Below are 17,722 nucleotides of genomic sequence, written 5' to 3'. Positions count from 1 at the left end.
TTGAACTTTGAGTCCAGACATCAGATGGTTCCATTCCTCTCCAGGGCCATGGAGCTTCACTGTGACCTTGGGGGACTGTCCAGCCCTCCCCACAGTGTTGAGGGAGCAGCTCTTCTCTCCTCACTCTTCCTGGCCTCGCTAGGGCCAGTATCCCATTGTTAACACCAGCACCAGTCCCATGCCTGTGATTTCTTCTTTTTTTTTTTTTTTCCTTTTGAGACAGTCTCACTCTGTCACCCAGGCTGAAGTGCAGTGGAGCTATCTTGGCTCATTGCAACCTCCACCTCCTGGGTTCAAGCAATTCTGCCTCAGCCTCCTGAGCAGCTGGCATCATAGGCGTGCACTACCACGCCTGGCTAATTTTTGTATGTTTAGTAGAGACAGGGTTTCACCATGTTGGCCAGGCTGGTCCTAAACTCCTGACCTCAAGTGATCCGCCCACCTCGGCCTTAAAGTGCTGGGATTACAGGTGTGAGCCACCGCGCCCGGCCTAGGGCTGTGATTGCTTTACTTCAGAAAAGAAAACATGCAGTATCTGTCTTCTGAGCAAGGCTGTGGTTCCCAACAGAAAGACATATCTGGCAAACACAGGAGAGACACAAGCTCACTTAGAAGGGGAAACCTGCTTAGTTAGTGCCAGGGTTCACATGTGACAATGTTTAAAATGACCACAGAGGGAAGGAGAACAAAAAAGCAAACTTTGCCGACACACGAGTGTTTTCTGTTTCCAAGTGGATGACCCTGCCTTTCTAGATACAACGGGTTTCATTCTTCATGCTGGGCAGGTTGCTGGGGTTTGGACAAATCATGCTCAGTGCAAAGCATCTCCCAAGGTAACTGTCCCCGCTGGTTGCTTTAGGTAAATGTCAGCTTGTTATGCTGCTGGACAGATCCCATGTGGGATCTGTTCTCTGCCATTGCCATCTATTCTCCAAGAATTCTGTCGCAATGAGAAGAAAAACAGATCAACAGGGGAGCTGAGGAATAGATGGGAGCTGCGAGCCCGAGAGGGCCAGGGCTCAGTGTGTTCCCCGCAGCGGCCATCTGCTTGGCTCGTGGAGACGGCCAGCTCAGCCACACTTCTGAGATCAGGACTCCCTGAAGGGCCAGCAGAAGGGTCTCTTGTCAAATCCCACTTTCACTGATTAAACAGGAACAGGAGTGTCTGGCAGAGTAGAAAACGCAGTCAACTGAAAACCCGGGGAGGAGAGATGAGGCCTGCATCCTGGAGGGAAGATTGTCCTGAGATGTTCCTGCCATTTTTGTCCCCACATGAGGGATGATACTAGGGGCAATGGGGTAGGATCCATCCTGAATGTGTCTGAAGAGTTTTGGAGGATTTGACCATCACTGCAATAGTCTTTCTTCTACAGAAAATAAGTCTGCTAAAAATGGGGTGAAAGTTACTCCCACCCAGAGGAATGAGACCTATGTGTCCCCCTACAGAGGGGTGCCCCAGAGACTGGGCACCTAGAAGATTTGGTTGTTCTCCACGGGCACATACCTCCCTGAATTTAAGTCCTTAGAGCCTCCGAAAACTTACTCTGGCTTCAGGAGTTTGCTTCTCTAAGAGTTACCATTGGAGAAAGGGTCACTTCCGGTCCATCCTCCAGTGCAGCCTGGCAGGGGAGCCTGCTGAGATGTGCTATATGAGCCTTCTGCCCAGAGACAAGGACAGGGATGAGAGGAGGCAGCAGGTGAGCAGAAGACAAGACACTGGAAGATAAGACCTGTGCATCAGGACTGAGGGAAGATATGTGGGAGAGGCAGAGTCCACTGAGATGCCTCAGCTACCCAGGGTTCCCACTGTAAGGAAGCCACCAGTGTCCAGAGGACTCCAAGAAAAACTCAGATCCCACGTTCTGCTACTGATGGGCTATGTGACCTCAGACCAGGAGTGCAACCTCTCTGTGCATCTGACATCTGTGTCAATTCTTCCTTAGGAGAGGAGAGATGATTTATGCCTCACCCACCTCTTAAGGCAGCATTGAACCATGTCATCATGTGTAAAATCATTTTTTGAAATAAGTTGTTGTCTACATGGAGGCCATGATTCATATAAAGCAATTTGATTTATACAATGAATCTCTCCATGTTTTGCTCCTTGCAAGGCTGTGTCAATAAATGTTCAAACCCATATTTGTGGAGCACCTACTATAAATAATCGTGCTGTTTGAAGCACTTCTGATGTGCTGGTGAAAAAAAAACAGATGCAAATACCTGCCTTTGTTACGTTGACATTCTAGAGGACATTTAAAGAGATCTAGTTCCACGTGGATAGAGCGAAATGAAAGGGAAAGTTATATACAAACATGAGAATCATGAGGAAGAGTCTGGCACAAATACCAATTTCAAAATGGTTTATTTTTAAAATGCCAGACTCTGCCACCCTGAGACTGACTAACTATTGTCTCACCATCTCTTTGTCCTGGTTAAGTTCAGAGAATACAATGTGCCCAGAGTGCAGCCCTGTTTGAAAGGGAAGTCTTGCAGAGTTGCAGCAAAAGGCATTTCTGGACAGACGATAATACCAAACAGAAGCTGATGAAAGAAAGAGAAAAAAATACCGTGAGAGAAGGGGGATGGTGGTGAAGGTAAAATGTTAGTAGAGCGGTAGATTTCAAATAGAATCGCCTAGGTTGAAAATAAAAAAGCAGTCATCAGCTAAGGTGGAAAAATATTTCTGAGACTTGATAAGTCATCTGGACCCTGGCTGCTCACTCCCAGGGTTGCGTAGGATCCTTTGCAGGATGAGCAGAGGCCGTCAGTGTGGGATGTGTAACACAGCAGGCTCAGGGTAACTGATCTCACTATGAAGAGTCCTTCCCATCTGAGCCTGACTTTGACCTATGGCTTGTGAGGCCCCAGCAACATTGAATCCAGGGTGAAAGTCAGAGGGACCAGGACCCACTCAGCTAATTCAATCCTCTCATGCCTTCAATGACTGGAGATATTTAGGGAGCACCTCCTATATGCTAAGCCCTAAGTAAGGTGTCAGGAATGTAGCAGTGAACTGGGATGACATGTCCCTTCCCCAGTGAAACCCAGTGTGGGACAAAATGTGAGCCTGGAAGGTGAGGGTGATTCTGCAACTTATAAATAAACTGTGTGTACCAGTAGCAGGCCTTGTGGTAACACCTAGGCAGACCACCTTCTTTGCACAACTTCAGAGAGCATACCTTAATTTTTACACATTGAATTTTGATGTATTTATTTGTCTTTGCCTAACATCCCCACCCCAGCATCTGATGGGGATGGGAGCCCTGGCGTTATGCCGTGTGTAGGGTACTGAGGCTAGATTCCCTGAATCCTGACCAAGTGTCATCCCTTGAGCCAGGGTGATGAGGCTAATCAAACAAGGAACTAAGGAGCCCGTAGGTTGAAATACAAGGTTTGGGAGAAAATGTGATGCTTGCTGGAATGACCAGATGGGCGAGGATGTTGAAAAATAAATGAGGTGTGATCATTGCAATTCATTCCCATCATTACAAAATCATTTGTTATTAAGTTACACATGGACACAGTGCAGTGCCAAGGAAAAGTACAGATGAAAGGTAAAAACAAGGGACAAATGTTGCTTACGTTGCCAGCACCTTGTTCTGAGTCTTGAAGAGAATTATGTATGTTGCTGCAGCCAAACGTCTCCAAAGAAAATGATAAAATTGTAATTAGTCGACATGTTCTCTCAATGATACCTGGATGCATTATTTTAATTTTAAGTTTTTATTTATCTCTAAAGTTTTACTTCAGGCACTTCTTATTTCTTTCTTGGACCATTCCAAAAATATCCTAAACTGGTATCTCTGCCCCAGTCCATCTTCTATACTCTGAAAAAGTATCTTTGATTTTATTTTTGCAGAGTAGATTTTTTCCCTTAGTGGATGGGCTCCTTGGCCATCTGAGCCTTCACCTTGCTCCCTGTCACCCCCCTGCCTTGCACTCCAGGCATGCACATTCCTGAAATTTCCTCAAAATCTTAGGGAGGCTGAGGCAGGAGAATCCCTAGAACCCGGGAGGTAGAAGTTGCAGTGAGCCGAGGATGCACCATTGAATGGACTCTAGCCTGGGTGACAAGAGCAAAACTCTGTCTCAAAAAAAAAAAAAAAAAAAAAATCCTTCTTGCTCATGACGCATTTGTATGTGATGCTCTCACTTTCCCACTTGGCAGCCATTTTCCTCTAGTCCACTGGCCCCTGGTGTTCCTGCAGGGCTTCTTATATGAGCCATTCTAGAATCGCAGGTCCCTTGCTCTTCCTCTGCACACGCCTGTGTTAATCTGGAGAGAGTCTGTTTGTTTCCCTGTTTGTTTGCCTTCTTACCAGGCTTGGAGCCCTTCAAAGCCAGGGGCTATCCTGTATGGATAGACCTTCCCCAGTGTCTAAATAGGAACTGGGATATGATAGATGCTCAATAAAAATTAAAGAAGAGACAAAAGAAAAGTAGGGACCAATCTGGAATCCAATAACCATCTCTCATTTTAGGTGAAGTGGAAACTCTCAGGAAGTTGAAAATACTGGGCTTCAGAACCTGACCTAGTTTGCAGCCACCACTCCCCTCCAAAAACAATCCTGTATGAATTCCTTCTGACTCCTGAGATGGGAGGGTCACTGAGGTGGATCCTGGCCTTGGAAATCCCTATTAGGACATATTGGGGCCTTTTACTTGCCCCTCACCACCACCCCAACATTACATTAGAAACCAGCTCGGGCTTGAAGCGGAGGCCTCTGAGTTTGCATGAACCCCAGAATGCAGGCTCGGGCTGCTTTAGTTGGATTGGTTTCATTGCAAAAAGGGAAGCTGCATTCCAGTTATCTCTGAATAAAACTTGTGATGGTAAGGACACGTCCCTTACCCCTAGAAGTGAAAACTGGTGAGTCTCCAGGAACCAAGACCACTCCAGGGTCCAGCTCTCACAAAGAGGCTTTGCTTCCTTCTTGCTTCTTACCAACTGGTTTCCATGCTCGCTCATGGCTTCTCCTCTCTCTCCCTCTGGAATGTGCATTGCCATCAGAGCTGCTTTGTAACGGCTGCATCCTCATAGCCTAGACGCTCACTCCTGCACTTTCAAGCTTCAGTCTGCCCTGCTAGCCACTAACAGACTCCTGAATTTCTAAGTTCAGGTTCCTACAGTGGACAATTAGATTGACCTGACTCATTTCTTCATGGGGAGTTTTTGGCTACAGATCGGCTGTTGTCGGCTCAGGTCACAAACCCTGGTCCAATTGACCACATTTTACCATATTCTCATCTTGTCCTAAGAAGGATGCACAGAGGTGAGTTACCGACCAGAATAGGCATGGACATTTTTGGAATTTCCTACTAGAACATAAACACTTCAGAGAAAAAAAGCATATTCCTTCTTAATACCTCAGAATAAAGGAGCGTATCAGCTTCATGCCCTTTCGGAGGTACAGCAGGAATCTATATACATCTGGGGCCAGTTAATCTGAAGGATGAGGGGGGCATCTGAAAGCAGATGAGGAGAGAAAAGCAAGAAGGTAGCCCTGAACCTCAGAACTATGTTCCTGGATCTCGTCAGGATAGTCCTTACCCTTTGTCAACTTGATCCATTGACAGATTCTCAAAACCAGGTCAATACAGAGATATGGCACTCTTATGTCTTGTGTCAGCTGTATCTGTTATCAATAGTTTTATGAATGGCACCACCGACAAAGGATAAAAACCTAATTGCAATTTTGAAGTCTAGACAAGGAAAAAATACATATACCAGCTTTTCTGGTCCCCCACAACTTTTACCCTAGCGACTGTTCTCTGTCATCCCACGCAGGGTGGGCTTTGAGAACTCATCAGTCCTCCTGTGGGTTTCAGTCCTGCATCTTTTCTGGGATCTGGCTCAAATGCGGCTAATTTCCCAGCGTACTATGTTCAGTACAAGGACAATCTGTCAGCATTCGTCTGAGCCTGTTTGTAAAGACACATAATTCACTATGAAACCAATTCATTTCAGATGTGCTTTTTCCCATTGCACAAAAGCCCCGGGTTGATTTGGCAGTTTGGCGTATTATACAAATACATATGTTGAAAATGGGAAGTTAACAAGTGTTGGAACCTGAGGTTTTTGAAGGAGTTGGCTCTGGTGTCAACTTCAGAAGGTCATCTGGAGAAGCTAAGGATCCGAACATTCTTAAAAGGGAGAGAAATGCTTTAGAATAAAAGGAATCCTGGGTCCACGGGCAGGCAGTCTTGTTTTTGATTTCCTAGGGAACTTAGCACAGTGGAGTTCCAATAGTTCACAGGAGATCGCGTTTCACAAAAGTTACACAAAACAATACCTTTCTGAAGAGTTTATGTTCTAATAGGAAATATCTAAAATGTATTTATCCACTTACGTTTTTTATTTTATTGTACCTTCTCTCTTTTGACACTGATTGACACAATAAGAGACAGATTAATTTCACAATAGAAATCTTGGGCTTTAAAAATTATCTTAGAAAGGTAATTGTCTTCATTTGGTGTTTTTATGTTCCCTAAGTAGTTATCTTTGTTGTTTCTTGTGGGGGTTGATAGCAATTCTGACGTCCCATTCCGTATCTCATTTATTACTTCATTTAGGAAATCCTCTTTTTTAAGTTGATAGACTGGGCTCTGTTTCCTAATGACGTTCACCTAGTTTTAATTGTCAGCAAAAGAAACACTTAAGATATAAGTCATAGGTAATACTTATGCCTGTCTGATGAATGACGGAATCTAGCTTCCGCTGATATTTCATCTTTGACTTCTAACATGTAAGAAGCCTTTGCTTTAGTGGTCATCACTCCTCCTTTTTCATCCTTTCTCCTTTCAGAAGTGTTCATCTGTAGCATAGGATTCAGTGATCCCCAAGTGTTTTAAGCTGCGGAGCTCTTTGTTCCGATAATTGTAATTCACATAAAGGAGATAAAAGTGGAGCTGTGTGGGCTGAAGGATGAGAAGGGGAGAGGGTGGAAATGGAGCCCCAAGTTCTAGGCAAGCCTCCCCCTATCAACTCCTTCATCCTGGCAGCCTAGGAAAAGTTTCTCTAGCACAATTTGGAAACATCTGGCTGAGTCATTTTGGCCCACATTTTCTTTCAGCTGAATTCATTGCCATTCTCCCAGGGTGGCCTACGTAAATGTTTTCTAGTTCATGTTGACATCTTTCAGTTATTCATGAACTGTGACCATACTACCCTGTGAGGTTCTATGAGAAGCTCTGTACATTGCGATTCTGTCTGCACTGCTTTGCAGATGATGAGTTGCCTAAAATGAATGAACTGGTTGTGACCTATCTGAGCGTATCACATAGAGATGCTCTTGTCTCTTGATTTCGGTCTAGGTGACACTCAGGTTTTCCAAAAGTCCTCTCCCTGATACACACGTTATTTCATTGTTTCCTGTGTTCTAAGTGCACACAGGATGCAAAGATGAATAAGACCTACCCTTACGGAGACCTCAGCCTAGCCATGACAAGAGCCAGTTATGGAGTCCCTACTATGTGTCCATTGCTTTACAGACTTTTTATCTCATTAACTCTGGTGAACATAGCCAGCAAGTGAAATGACCTGGGATTTGCAAACAAGAAATTATTCTGGCTTCAAAGCTAATTCCTTTCACTGATGGGCAACACTTTATCTTACCTGGCTTCTGCCACGGAGAAACTCACAGGCAGGGCCAGGCAGAGAAGTGGTCAGTGATGCTCTAAGGTAACAAGTGCTTCACACAAGCCTGGGGTAGGAGGTGACATTTGCACAGGGCACTAAAGGATGATTAGGAGCTCATCAAGTGGAAGGATTTGGGAGTGGGACTGGGGCTGGCATCTTTGATAATGCCTTCTAGGGGAGGATGCCAAGTGTTTTAGATTTCCCTTGCTTATACATATTTCTAGTTTTTAGTGGCCTACTTGAATGTCATTTATATTGTCATTTACACAATTCCCCAAGGCCAAATGATATATGTGTTGCAAAGTTGGCCAGTAGGGATTGTATGAACTGATCCTTCTCTGGGATTTTTCTGCATGGGTCTGTTAATTCATGTATTTCATGTTGAGAATAAAGTATGGGCACATGAAGGTTTGGGGGATATTTTACATAAGACATTCTCCTATGTAGGTGTGAAAATCTTTCCTGACTCCAATCCTGTTGCTAAACAGTGAGGTCTAGCCCAGAAGGCATGGAGGGGAGCAGAGTTTCTGGGAAACAAGAAGAGGACGTCGAACCCCAGCCAGGGGGCAACTCCAGAGGACTTCTTTGGGATACCTTTCCCTACAGGCCACTGAAGACAGCACAGTAGTGGAAACATCTGCATCACCCACCCTGGCTTGTGTTCCCCAAACAATCTGTGGGCTCGTTCCACAGCTGGCACCAAATTCCAGCTGAGCAGACAGCCCCGAAAGTGTCACCTGGAGGCGTTAAAAAAACATAAACAAGGCATCTGTCACGCTGCCGTCACCAAGGTCATCTGGTGGTAGGAGGTGCCTGAGGAGGAGCACGGCGGTGCTGTGCCATCGAGGGCCAGCCTGTGGGCAGACCCGCCTGTGCCAGCGCTCCCTTGCTCTGCAGCTGCATTCAAAGGTGTGAAATTGTTCAGGGCCAGACATGAGAGGCAAAACAACTGGAATGAAATCCAGCCACTTTGGAGTGAAACACGAGAATTGTGAAACAAGATTTTCAAACTGTTAGTATCGCATCTGGTCTCCTCTCATGATTGCCCAGAGGCCACCAGCCCAAAGCTGGGGTGAAGACATGAGCTGGCGGGTAACCTGAACACGGAATTTAGGGAGTGTGTTGTTCATACAAATTGCGCAGAGACTGAGAGTTAGAGATGGGATTTACACCCGAGCTGTCAATCAAACCACTATCTATGTGACCTTGGGCAAATTATCCATTTCCTCTAAGCACCAATTTTCATATTTGTAAATTCCTTCCTAGGATCATTGTGAAGATTAGATAAGATAGTGTGCCTGATAACGCAGGGCTGCAGAGGGCTCTCAGTACATTTTATGTTGGCTTTCTCTACCCTCACTTACAGGCAAGGGAACAGATTTCGAGAGGGGAAGTTCGTAGCACGTCAGCATCAATGATCCTAGCAAGAACCACCATACTTTCTTCCTCCTTCCTTCACTTCCTTTTTCCTTATTTCCCTCATAATCCACTCCCCTTCCCCTCCCTACCCTCGGCACACATGATATTATGTTTGATGGGTAGATTTTGGTTTGTATGTATTTTTGCAAAACACATTTTTGTGTAAGTGTATTTCTTAAATTTGTTAAATGGTTTGAGTTTATACATGGATGCCTTATGTGTTTTGTGTATATTTACATTTATATTTAGATTCTTCTTTTTATCCTTAAGTGCTGTGTTTATGGTCCCTCCATGTTGCTCTGTGTACGCATAATCCATTGCTTATTGCTCTGTGTACACATAAGCCGTTGCTTCTAATTGCTGCTTAGCATTGCACGGTGTGCATCCAATCTGTTCCACAAGGATGGACACCCAGGTTGCCTCCACACTGTCCCCATAGGCTATCTTCTTGTAATTCTTAAGATAGGACCAAAAGACATTTATTTACAAGTTTCCCTCTTCTATTAGACGGTGAGACAGTGAGAGAAGATTTCCTGACTTTATATACAAAGCAGCTAGCACACAGCAGTTTCTCAGTAAACACAAAGCCATTGGCTTCCCAGGCAGCTGGACACATGGGCTCAGGCCCAGCCTCCTGTGTCCTTAGTTCCCAGGCAAAGTGACAGCCTTAGCGGCATTACTGTGATTACCGTTATCTTGTCATGAAGGTTTATGATGAGTAAGGGAAGTTGAGGAAGAGAAAAGATGAAAAGCCTTCCCATGTGATGTGTACTAGAATTCCTTGAAACCTGAAGACCCCCCATGACACATTTGTTTATTCAAACACATACATTTGAGTGAGTGCTAACTCTAAGTGATAGTGGGTATGGATTTGGTGAACTCTTTGAATGCTTTCAGCATTTCCCCAATCTGTAGGAGATTCTAGTTCCTTAGAATTGGGCACTGAGCCCTGTTTGATGAAACTTGCTGTGGCATTTGGAGAGGAGGCAGGATCCACACGTTTAACCATGGATGGATCCATCAGTCAGTCTCAGTTCACGGTAGACAAGAAAGGAGATACATGCTGACAAGCCATGTAGGAAGTGTACTGCCTTAAGCAGTGTAAACATCTTTATTCCTGAACGGCATATCTGCTAGGTTGATTGAGAAATGTATTCGGTTTTATTTTTTTCTCTTGTTTTTCTTTTTGGAGGGTGAGGGATAGCCTACTTTAATATCAGAAGTTTTTTTTTTTATTGAGTTGTGATGCTGAGTAAAATGACCTACCATTACTTGATGTGTAACAGAGTTGCTGTAGACCAGGGTGGGCAAATTCTTTCTGCAAAGAACCAAGTACTACATATTTTACACTTTACAGCCACATGGCCTTTGCCACACCTGTTATCTCTGCTGTTGTAGTACATAGGGAGCCATTAGACAGTATATAAGTAAATGGGCATAGCTGCATCCCAATAAAACTTTATTTACAAAATAAGAAGGGGGCCAGGTTTGGCCCATGAGCCCTGGTTTTCCTACCCTCGTTTAGATGCTCATGCACTTGCTACATCTGGAAATCAACATAAATATAGGAGGTCCAATAAGGCAAACCAGGTACTGTTTCTTGCCAGTATTCTCTGCTATCTCTTCAGGACACTCTGAACACAATGGATGGGAGTAATATGAACAGGAAACAGAAGAAGGACTTGCACTGTATCAACTTTGGCTTGGTTGTGCATGCCAGAAAACCTAAAATAACAGTGCCCTGTACACAGCAGAAGTTTATTTCTCTTTCTTGTAAACACAGTTTGGAGACAAGCAGTCCAGGGATGCTGTGACTGCTCTTCTCACAGAAGCCTCCGCTCATTCTATTGTATTTTCTCCATGAAGGGCTTGGTCTTGTGGTTCCAGATTGTAGCAAGCATTTCCAGTAGGAAGATGGAAAAGGCAGGTAGGAGAAGGAGAGGGTAAATGAAGAGCATGCACCCTGACAGATACTGCGACCAGCTCTGCTAGTTGCTGCCTGTCATGGTGAGTTTTAGGGGTCAGCTTGGCTAGGCCACAGTACCCAGCGTTTTCTCAAACACCAGGTGACATGTTGCTGTGGAGTTTTGTTTTGAAGATATGATTAATAATTCAGTTAGCGGACATGGAGTAGAGCAGGTCCCCCTCTACCAGGTGGGTGGGCCTCATCTGATTAGTTGAAGGCTTTAGGAGAAAATAGTGAAGTCTCCCAGGGAGGAAAGGAGTCTGCCTCCAGACGGCCTTCAGGCTTGAGCCACCATCCCAACTCTTCCCAGCGTTTCTAGCCAGCTGCCCTACCCTGCAGACTTCACATCTGCCAGTCCCCACAATCCACCATCCTTAAAAATCTGTCTCTTTCTCTCTCTACACACACACACACACACACACACACACATACAATTGGTTCTGTGTCTCTGGAAGCCCCTGCTGCATGTGCAGCCCATTCATCTAGAGGGCTCCGGGGCAGTGGGGGGATGTACTCCTTATCCACAGCATTCTAATATTATGGAAACACAAGAGAAGGGACATGGAAGGGCAGGCAGACATTAAACTACCCAGAAGTGATGTGCCTGTGTTCTTATTGCACCTCCACATTCTTATTTTTCTTACAAATAAAGAAACAATTTAAAACGAAGGAAGCCCCAGATCACCCGGGTGTGACTCTAGCCTTTTCCCACTTCTAGTTCAAGAGATGTACCCGTTTTCTTTTCACCAAAGAAAAAGCATTGTATCCTTTTCTCTAGCAGTAGTTTCTGAAGCATGGGGGGAAGGCGATGAGTGGGTTAGGGCCTTTGGGAACTCTGTCCCAGCCAACCCTCACCGTCCATACCCTGCTGGGAGGGAAAGCCGTGGCCCCTGCAGCTCTCTTGGTTGATCCTACCAAGAGGAAGCTCTTCTTCTCGAAGCCTGGGGGAGGGACAGCCTTTGGGCCAAGTTAACTCTCCCAGCTATAATTTAAAGTGTGGACAAAATGGGCCCAGATGTTCAGTCTTGCTTGTTAGGCCTGGTTCTGGTCTGTGTTCTCATCCGTGAGACCCTCGGCCTCCCTGCCCACACCAAATCGCCTTGGTTCTTCTTTCAGACATTCTTACTGAACGAGAAATAATTTCCCAGGGTTAGATTAGTGGACACAAGAGACGTGTTCTGCAAGCTGAGAATTGAATTTGGCTTCAGAGACTTCCTCCTCCCCAGGTGAGGTTTACCAGGCTGTAAGGCTCTCACAGGTGATTTGGGTCCATTTTTGGTGCACTTTCTTTCTCTTCCTAGATCCTTTCCTTTGTCTTCCCAGACCCTTCCCTCAAAGGGCTGCTGGCTTTTGGATTGCCCACGACTCCTTACCCCGGTGAGCACTGACCACGTAGACCCAGCAGCTTCCAGGAACCTCAGCATTTAAGTAATGGGCATGCAAGAGAAAACCAAAACCAAACCCAAACAAGCCTCCGAGTGCAGCAAGAACGCCTTATTGGGAGATGGAGATTTCCAGTTGAAATGTCTGAGGTGACAGTGGGCACGCAGTGGCGGATTGTTGGGAAGCTGGTCCTCAGGCCAGAAACCTCATCCACAATTCCATCCCACCTTGATCTTGTTCAGTGTTTGTACGAGTTGAAGAAAAAGTATGGGTTTTGTTTGTTTGTTTGTTGTTTGATTTCTTTCCAACTAGTTTCTCTGGATCCTGGCATGACTCCAGAAGAATTGTGCCCTGCTGCCCCACATTCATTTTTATTTTTGGGGAATTGTAAGTTAGAAGAAGTGACTTCTCTTGCAGATGGCAAAGACTTACAATCCAAAATCATCACAACTCACAATTTAAAAACATTCTGATCTCTATCTTCCTGCAGCAGGTCAGCCTGCTTTTTGTAGGGGTTTCGTCTGCACATAGTAGGTCCTGGGTCAACACTTGCTGATTAAACGATATTTGAAGCAAAGCGACTACAGCTGATTGTCTACTTAGGGCAAGGTGAGTGTCAATCAGAAGAGGGAGAAATTGCATCAGGCTGCAGAGGGATGCAGGCCTGCACGGCTACAGACAAACCTAATTAGCTGTGCCTCTGCCAGCAGCCCTACTCACACACATCTGGAGGGGAGAGAACGGCTAAGGCTAGATTGGCTTTCCCAGGTGAAAAAGCTTCTCCTTAGTTGCACCTGCATAGGACTGATTGCGCCTCCAATCCACTTGGCAGGCTGGTTGCAGGTGTCTGAGAGATTGCTAATAGAACTGGGCAAAAGTGCCCATGGGAGTGGGAGGTGAATAGCATGGCAAGACAAGTGGCTGCTGGAGTCCCCGGTTGGCAGGTGGGCCTGCCTCCATGCTTCCCGTAGGCACCATGGGGTACCTGTGCCCAGCGAGCACAGAGAAGAGCTGTGTTGGCTGAGCATCAGGCCCTGGTACAGTCTTTGCGAAGTGTGTTTATTGGCTGCCATGAGAGTACTTAGCTGCAAAATGGAAGTGCTTTTACTTGCAGACACAAGGAGCCTTCACTAGGGAAGCACTGAGATCAGCACTTCTTCCAAGATGCCCCTTGCAAGGTACTTGTGCTCCACCAAATTGGAACTCTTCCCAGACACAAAGGGAGGCACTGGCCCAGAGTCAAGGTCATAGCAAGACCCCTTGAGCTGGCTGTTTCTTAGCAGAAGCTGGAGTAGACAGACATGACTTGAGATGTCTTAAACTTCTTTGGAGAATCTGGGGCTGGATCTCCTGCCCAAGCACTTTGGAAGGATCTGAAGAGACACAGGATGTGTGTATGTGTGTGTGGGGTTGGGGCAAGGGTTTCGATCAAACCTCTGGATATGAATGCCAACTCTGCCATTTTCTGCTGACTGTGAACTTGGAAGAGTTTCTTATCAGTTCAAGTCTCCTTTCCCTCATAAGTGAAATGGGGATAGTAATCATTATTATGGGCTATTGGGTCCTCCAAAAATCCATGTGTTGAAGTCTTAACACCCAGCGCTTCAGAATGTGATGATATTTGGAGATACGGTCTTTAAAGAGGTAAATCAAGTTAAAATGAGGTCCTATGGGTGGGCCCTAATTTAATATGACTGATGTCCCTATAAGAAGACAGATTAGGACACAGACACACACAGACGATGTTATATGGTGGTTTAGGGTCTAGACTGCCAAGGTTCATGTTCTGCTATGAGTTACTTGCTCTGAGTGACCTTGGGTTTCGTATTAATTTTTCTGAATATCAATTTCCTCACCTGTAAAATAGGGGAAATAACAGTCTGCCTCGTAGAGTTGCTGGAGGTGTGAGGTCAGATATTAGCCATCTAGCACTTACACTGCTGCAGGTAGCTTGGCCATTGTTATTGTTATGATTAAGGGCAGGTCAGCACGTCATGTCTTTCTTTGCTAAGTATGTCTGACGCCAAGTCAGTACTCACTGAGCACCTCTTCTGTGCAAGGCGCTGGAAAGGAGTGAAGTCTGGCTCTTTTTCCCCCCTCTTGCCCCTACTAGATTCATCCTCACGTCTTCTCTGAATTGCTTTCCCTGCAGTCTGTAGTTACTGAAAACCATAATACTTATAGATGCTGCTTTCTAGAAGTGAGCCTGTAAAGTCTTGTATTTTCTCTTGGTCTGCACAACTTTAGGGGGTAACACGTCCTGTATTTGTCAGTTGTTAACCTTCTCTTTGACCACGGAGCTCTAAATGATGGCACTAATAATGCCCAGGCAGATTTAGTTTTGATCTCCAATGAAAGATAGGCCTTTCCGTATTTGCAGTAATAAGCAAACACTTTTAGCTTGAGAGGATAAACTTAAGTACAATGTTTGCTCTCTGGAGGCATACTGATTAATTTTGAAATATGAATAAAAGGCAGTCTATTTCATTGTGGTAAGAACACTTAATACGAGATCTACCCTCTTTATTTTATTTGAGACGGAGTCTCGCTCTTTCACCCAGGCCGGAGTGCAGTGTCTCAGTCTCAGCTCACTGCAACCTCCACCTCCCAGGTTCAAGTGATTCTCCTGCCTCAGCCTCCCGAGTAGCTGGAACTACAGGAGCTTGCCACCACCACGCCCGGCTAATTTTTTGCATTTTTAGCAGAGACCGGGTTTCCCCATGTTATCCAGGATGGTCTCGATCTCCTGACCTCATGATCTACCCTCTTAATGAATTTTTAGTGTGCAAGTTATCTGTAGGTACAAGGTTGTACAGCAGATCTTTCAAGCTTATTCATCTCACATAATTGAGACTTTATGCCTTGTAATTAGCAACTCCCCACCTCCCCCTCCCAGCAGTCCCGGGCAACCACTACCCTGTTCCTTTTGCCTCCGTGAGTCTGGCTACTTGTGATGCCTCATAGAAGTGGAACCACAAAGCATTTGTTCTTCTGTGCCTGGCTCATTTCTCTTGGCATCTTCCTTCCAGGTTCATTCATGCTGTCACCAATGGCAGGATATCTCGCTCTGTTGTTTTTAAAAACAGCCAAAGTCAAGTATGTAAAAAGGTGGGCAGCTGAGAACCTGGTACCAGAATGTTCCAAGGAAAGGTACTGAGTGGCAAAACCTGGCCTGGTTCTCCACCAGTAACTCCTAAACTTCCCCACCTGGAGGCTCCTGATGACAGATGGGTGAATGACAGAGTAGATGAGTGAGGGAGGTGGGGAGCCCTGGTAGGGCCTGGTTGGTCAAAGTCCAAGCAATCTGATCCCAGCAGGACATTCCTTTGAAGGATCATATATCACTTTACAAATATCCACAAACTTTGCACTCTATCCGTATTTGTTCAGGTGTAAAAAAATATTTTAAGCTCTTTACTGAGAAGTAAAATGGGACGCACCCACATGGATTCCCCAGCATGCACTGCTGAGCACCCCCGAGGTACCACTCCTCAGTTTAGGGTTTAGGTCAGGGGTCCTAGAATCAATGAAGGAGACCTGTCTTCCTCCTGTCTGCTGTCTTCACTCCTGGGTCAAGCCCATGGCCTCAGTGGGTGAGCGATGAATCCTTCCTAAGATGTGAACAGATGAGGGCTCAACATTTGACCCAGCCCTGGGGTTTTAGTTTTGTTTGTTTGTTTTGAAATGGAGTCTCGCCCTTTCACCCAGACTGGAGTGCAATGGCACGATCACAGCTCACTGCAACCTCTGCCTCCTGGGTTCAAGCGATTCTCCTGCCTCAGCCTCCCAAGTAGCTGGGATTACAGGCACATGCCACCATTGGGGTTTTAGGTTTAAGAGGAGTCTCAGAAGGACAGGGTGATCTGAGGTCCTGAGCAACTCAGGCTGAAACTGCGCAGGCCTACTTTAAGGCAGGGGCTGTGATTTTCCCTGTGACTCAGGTCCTCCAGGGGTCAACTGCATTTCAAGTGTGTGAGGGGAGAGTGACTGCTGGGAGAGGGCTACCCAGCCCTTCTTTGTGAACCCCTATTTACTTGGCTGCTGGGGCCTCCGTGACAGATTGGCTTGGTGACTTCACACTGCAGTGGCTCCCGGGGCCAGAGATGTGACCAAGGAGGGACCTTGCACTGAGGAACCTGTGACTGTAGGAAGACCTTCTGAGGCCGACTCTTACTTGGCCTTGGCCCAGTCCCTCCTACCAACGCTGATAAGAACTTAGGTTTCTAGCATCCCAGTAGGCAGGATCACAAAGACAAGCTGGGAATTGATACCACTGCTGTACCCACCCCTGGACCTCCCTGTCCCGGGCAGGAGTCTAAGCCAGTGCAACCAAGGCTGAGCACACCCATACCACACGGCAAGGCTTTCACACGGGGTTTTCATTTCTTTACCCCTGGGGCCGAATCATGCAAGCTACCAGCCATCCACCCAGACTTCTTAGAGTCTGTGCCAAATAAATACTCAGACCAGAATTAAGTTCAGGCCGTGGTAGAGGTGACCAGCCACTCTGCCATGATTTGGATTCAGCCATCAATTCCAAAGAAGCACACAGTGCCTGGCATTTTGCTGGCTGGTTTGTTTTTGTAAAATGACGGGGCGGGAAGCAGTGCTGGGCATTGGAAAGGGGCTGAACAAGGGGAAATCGTCAATACCTTTTAAATGGAAACACGCCTATTTGTCCTCTTTTCTGTAAGGAACTATATTGGGCGTCACAGAGGTGCAAAGACTAGAGCAATCAATTCAGGCCCTGGCCTGAAGGACTTTATTATTGAGAGTTCCCCGTATATATAAACGGCTAAACTCTCAGACCAGTGAATGCCTGTGACCAAGTGCCAATGGGTGAAAGTACAGGTTCCAGACCAGGAGTGGGAAATACATCAACACAGAGCTTGGCCACACACTGGCCCGGAGTGCAGAAGAGCAGTGCCAGGCCTCTGGGCACTGAGTTCTGAGCTTCTGGAGGGCCAGGAGATACTCCCACCTGCAAATGACTGGCTGATTGCACTTTCCTTAGAGTTTGCCACCTGCATTTCCACTCCACCCACTAACTGCTCAGCTACAGGGAGCCAGGCAGGGGCAGCGGTACCTGGGTCAGGACAGGACAGCGGCCTCTGCCCTCAGGCAGGGAGTGCTAGACAGGCCATCTCGTGTCCTGCTTTGTCTCTTTCTCCTTGAGCTCAGGACACAGTCGGGGAGCCCTCATGTTTCTGTAAGGTCATCACACAGGCTGGGATTTTTTTTTTTTTTTCTCCCTGTCTTTCTTTTAACGGACAAACACCCTTGAGGTCCTGGTTGATTTTCTTAGGGAAATGTAG

General features: G+C 46.1%; 1 protein-coding gene across 2 annotated transcripts in view; it reads left to right on the top strand.

Annotated features, from left to right (window-relative positions):
* DPP6 (dipeptidyl peptidase like 6) overlaps positions 1 to 17,722 on the top strand; it is a 1,015,511-nt gene that overhangs the window by 420,157 nt on the left and 577,632 nt on the right. The gene's annotated exons all lie outside the window — the stretch shown is intronic.

This window comes from Papio anubis, chromosome 4, assembly GCF_008728515.1.
Source record: "Papio anubis isolate 15944 chromosome 4, Panubis1.0, whole genome shotgun sequence".
Taxonomy (NCBI): domain Eukaryota; kingdom Metazoa; phylum Chordata; class Mammalia; order Primates; family Cercopithecidae; genus Papio; species Papio anubis.
Note: the sequence above shows the minus strand (reverse complement) of the source record. Positions and strands in the feature narration are given on the sequence as shown.